Raw genomic sequence first — 6,000 nt, 5'->3', positions numbered from 1 at the left:
GTCTAACCTTTTTTTTGAATATTAAATATTTTTCATATTTATTATTATAAATATAATTACAGATTAAAGGTAAAGTTTATAGTCAATAGATATGTTGTAAAATTATAATTAGAATGTATCTAAGAGTTTATAATTAATATATACATTTTATGATACATCTAAAATTATATATATTCAAATAACATTGTTGTAACTAAATAAAATATAATCATGTGAAAATTTTAATAATATGTACTTAGAGCATTTACAATGTATTTATCTATTATTTTATATTTAAAATAGAATAAATCTAAATTAGAAAATGGTTTTCTCCAATGGGAAAGTCTATATCTGATTATAAAATAGAGGTAGTGTTCTTACCAAAAAAATAGATGTAGTGTTAAAGATCTTTAAAGTTACTTTATTTTAAGAGAGAAAATAATGTTCAAATCTAAATATCCAAATTATCTAATTACAAACCATAATTATACAGTCTCAAATACCTCTTTGAAAACAACATTAAGTGTTCTATTCTGGCATTTCCCATCTTTATCTGTAATTAACACCTTCAAGCCTTTTCTGGTTGTAACTCGAGAGAAGGCAACATAAAGCTGACCATGTGTGAAAACCGGCTTCGGTAGAAACAATCCAACATGTTCTATCGTCTGACATTGACTCTTGTTTATAGTAATTGCAAATCCCACGGTTACAAGAAACTTTCGTCGCCTCATACGAAAGGGAAACTTTGCATCAGGTGGACTAACATACATCCTTGGGATAAGTACTCTATCACCAACCTTTTTTCCTGTCACGATTCTTGCTTCGATTACAGGATTGGCCATCTGAGTAATAATTAGCCTCGTACCGTTACACAAATCTCCCTTAGGATCTATATTCTTTAACAACATGACAGGTGCCTCCTTCTTGTATATAATCATCATCGGCCTGATCTCCAACATCATTGTCATCATCAGATTTTTCAAAGACCGTACAATCTGATTCTGAGTGATCATGATAAGAAGTGTTTTTCTTTTTGTCAGAACCAAATCGAGTACAATACTTAAACAACATACGGATATTATCAGTTTGTGATACGTCCACATATTTCTCATGATTTTCTGAATCCTTTTTTTCCTCTTTTTGTTGTAATTTACTGAAATTACAGCTGAATTCCCCAACATTGACAATATCACCGATGACATCTGTATAAAAAATAAAGTTATTTCAAATAAAAAGAATTATTAATAATAATTGAAATAATGTGATAACATCAATTTAATCTTTAAAATAACGAAAATAAATTCTCACCCACTAAGTAATCTTCACATTGGGTACCATCATTAATGAGTTTGAAATCGACAAAATCATATAAATCTTCCCCTCCAACAATTGAATTCTCCTTGATTTTGGTTTGATACAAAATAACAATTTTTAACGATGTGTGGTAGTTAAACATGAATCATACTGCTCAACAACTTTAAAGTCTTCAAAATCAAGCCAATCTCCAGTGTTAAACTTGGAGACAAAACGATCATAAACATCTCCACAAAAAGAACATTGGACCTTTACACCCTTTTAAATCATAGAATTAATAATTGTCACATAATTATTTTATATCTCAAAGAATATACTTGAAGAGACCCGACCCATTTTTTTTTATTAATAATAACATGTAATTAGGCATCCCATACTACCTAATTAAACCAACAACCCACACATTACTAACCAACTACAATACAATTAATAAACCAACATCCAATAACAAGCACAGCGGAAACATATAACATTAATCATCTCAAATATATAACATCCATACAATAACATTCATAGCCATTCTATCCAGCAACCTAGCAAAACTCTACCAATGGTTCCAACATCAATAACATAACCAACAATACACAAACGAGACCCTAGATAATCCTCCTCCTCATCGCCATGATTCCACATCACATACCTGCACACCACAAACAATAATTGAGATGCGTAAGTATTATCACAAATACTTTGTGAGGCAATCCTCCCATCTACTAGGCTGTACACACAAGCAACTGAGAAATTAATGCTAAACAAATAACAACCAAACACAAACAAACCAGGCAAAACAGACATCAACCGCTGCTGACAGAAATGAGTGTCGACCGACACCACCTTGGTGTCGATCGACACTACCTCCTTGGTGTCGACCGACACCGACTCTGCAACTCGTTTCTGCATGAAGCCGAAAATCAATGATCCGCTTCCCAAATCCTCCAAATCGTCTAAAACTCATCCAAAACTCCTGAAAACTCATAGAATCCAACATACAACCACAAAGACACAAGAATACAACACAAACAACAACAAAACAAGCAAAAAAAAGATTCTCAGGCTTAGATCAGCCACGGTCATGCACTCACCTCTTTGCAGGAAGATTCTGACCAAAAGATGACGAATCCAACACCTTAGGAAGCTTCTCCTTTGTCACTAGCTATAGCTCTCCACTCCACAAGAACAGATCTCACCCCAAAAGCATAGAAATCCCACAATCTCTCCCAAAAACCCCTAACCACCGCCACTCTAACAAAAGATTCGTCCTCGAATCTGAGCACACCGCCACTCATCCGTAAAACTCAGTAAACCACCGTCGCAACGGTTCGCACCATCCAACCATATGGTCTGCTTCATCCAGGACACCACTGGTCCGAACTACCCTGACCCAACCGGTCGAACCAAACCAGAATCTACCGGTCAACTCAAACTAAACTCCCCCAACTATCATAACTCTGGTCCCCCCGACCAGTATGCACCTGACCCTCCCGGTCAACACACAGAAACCCTGAGATTGAACCCCCCATCAACCCCGAGATCCGCATCCGATCTCAACCGGAAACATGAGATTGAACCCCCATCAATCACTTAAAACCACATCCGGTCACAATAGAAAATCTGAGATTGAACCCCCATCAATCTCCTTAATCCACATCCGGTTACAATGGAAAATCTGAGATTGATCCCCTATACATCTCCTTAATCCACATCCGGATACAATGCTTATTCCCACGTCATCGACACTTTTGCCACCAACTCATCTGCTCTTAGGTCGCAACCTTCAAGCCATACCGATCACACTCTCAGAACCTCCGTCTTCGAGCCATACTGTCTCACCCTCGGGTCGTCACCCTCGAGATCTCGGTACCAGGAGAACCCCCATCTCCTCTGCCACCCTCAGGACCGCAGTCCCTCGAGCTATCGGTATCTAGGGAACCCCCCGTCCCCTCAGGAGAACCCCTATCTCCTCATAAGTTGTTCAGGACCCCCCGTCCCTATAGCAAACAGTCATAACGTCTATAAGCATTTCTCCAACCGGGACCACCCCCCCCCTGTGATCTACGTAGAACATCTAAATGTCCTACCAACACCATATTCTCTCCCAGAATATCACCACTACCATGGCCACCCCCAGGCCTCACTCCTATCATCTCAAACACTTCGGTGTTTACAAACACCCTTTCCAAAAATAGACAAGTTCAAACTATTCATAGAACTTTCTATTTGTTTGCAAATGCCCTTTCCATAAATAGGCAAGCTTAACTATTCATAAAACTTCCTATTCTTAGAACCCACATACAGTAAAACCTCTATAAATTAATAATGCTAGGACCAAGACATTTTATTAATTTATAGTGATATTAATTTATCTATAAATTAATAATTATTATTTTATACTGTAAATTAATAATTATTAATTTATAGATATATTTTTAATAGTTTGAATTTTTAAAATTATGAATTGAGGCAATTTTAGCATAATAAAATTATACTTTCGGATTTTGTAAATTTTATGATATTGGAAATGAATTTGTAATATATAGAAAACTTTATTAACAATAAATTATAACTACAATAAACAAACTTACTTATATACATGACATAAATAAATTCAACTTTAGGAGGGGTTATTGGTTTAGGATTTAGAAAGAATTTTAATGACTTTAAAAGTTATGTAAAATATGTTGTTATTCAATCAAGACTTTTTAAAACTCTTTAAAAATTTGGTGTTATTGGTTGTGGATTTGTAAAAAGTTATCTAAAATTTTGATAAATCTAGTGTTATTGGATTAAGAGTCTTATAAAGTCATGGAAAGTTTTATGTTATTCAATTAAAACAAAAGAATCTTGGATTGTTAATGAATTCAAATTTTGTGTTATTGGTTTAGGATTTTATATCATTTCCTTCATAACAAAAGTCATGAAAACTCTTTCATGAAATAGAAAGATTTTGAAAGATTTTATGAAAGATTTTACAAGATTAGGAAACACAAATCAGCAAGATTTAAAATAACTTTCTAACAATCTCTTATAGAATCTTTCATTTTTACTTTCTAATTTTCTATGATTTAAAAAGTCAGCAAGATTTTTAAAAACACAAAGTCACTAAAATTCTTTCTAAATCCTAAACCAATACCTCCCCCTTAGAGATATCAATAGTTGTAATTAAACTATCAAAATATAAATGATGAATATCTAGAAATTGAAAACTAAAAAAAAATAGCTATTTTTATGACATGTTACTGAATATTTTATATCATTATAGTTTGAAAATACAACATAATAATTTGTTTTTGGTATGAAAGAGGGAACCTAGGCTCCCTTAATTTATTAAATGAAAATTACAAATCACAGACGAACACGTCGAGGGCATACAAACCCGTTTGCATCCTCTGTAAGAACCGAAAAAACATCACTCGGACAAACATCTAGCAACTGTAAACCAAATGGTAAAGAAAATGCATAGCTAGCCAATGCGACTGCAAGACGATAAAATACAACATAATAATTGTTTTATAGATATGAGCTTTAGGAGAAACATACATTATATATATATATATATATATATATATATTTACATGATTATTAATTTATGATATTATTGGGACCATATTTTAAATGGAGATTTCAAAAAAATTATTATCTTATTATCTTATCAAATTTTGTTATTTTTTACACTGGCCCGACTTGGGACTAGCAAAATTTATTAATTTATAGTGTTTATTAATTTATAGAGTATTAGTTTATAGAGGTTTTACTGTATTCTCTTAACACCGTGACATCACCAATCAAAACAAAATCTTTGAGAACTGATCATCTCATCTGCGACCACTCTGCAGGTCAACCTCTAAACATTCCCGCCACTCCGGCATTTCACATCCCTTTCTCAAAATAGACAAGTCCTAACTATTCATAGAACTTTCCATTTTAAAAAACTTTCTATTTATGGCAACTTTCCATTTATAGAACTCCCGAACAATTTCCTTTTCCACAAGATCCACAAATCACAAAACTAAAGAACTCCAATTTTTATTAAAACCTCAAATGCAATAACCATTTACAACTCCAAACGAAAAAAACATAACTAAAATAAAAAGAAACAGAAGCTAAACTAAACTCCGGATTGAGCACCCGGTCCTCCCTTCGGCTGTGCCCCAACCTCCATCATCTGCCGCCACTTAGGACAGAAAGCCCTGATATGCCCCTCCTCCCCACAATGATAACACAATCGACGATATTCTTGCGGATTACCTTTCTTTGGACAGTCTGCCAACCTGTGGTCCTTGCTTCCACATCCGAAGAACCCTCGCCCACCTTGCTGCATACCTGACGTGTCTTCCCGCTTCCTCTTATGCCTTTGCTCCGACTTGTTACCCTTGCTCGGGTTGCTCTGCTCCATAGTCTCCTCCGTCTATACCGCTGGACTGACCACTACTACCTGTGACCTCAAGTCATCCTCTATCTCTACTGCAGTCTCCACTAGCTCCGCACTCGTAGCGTAACTCCCTCCTCTGCAGTGGACCCTCAAGTCCTCCCGAAACGCGCTCATGAACCACCTGATCTGAGCCACCTCGGACTCCATCGCCCGACCCCCATAAGACAGAAGTCGACTGAACTCTAAGTCCAGCTCCCGCACTGACCGAGTCCCCTGAGATAGCTGAAGAAACTACACCTCCAATTGGTCTAACGGCTCTCTCGGAAAATACTTGCGGT

The sequence above is a fragment of the Camelina sativa genome, chromosome 9 (assembly GCF_000633955.1).
Source record: "Camelina sativa cultivar DH55 chromosome 9, Cs, whole genome shotgun sequence".
Taxonomy (NCBI): domain Eukaryota; kingdom Viridiplantae; phylum Streptophyta; class Magnoliopsida; order Brassicales; family Brassicaceae; genus Camelina; species Camelina sativa.
Note: the sequence above shows the minus strand (reverse complement) of the source record.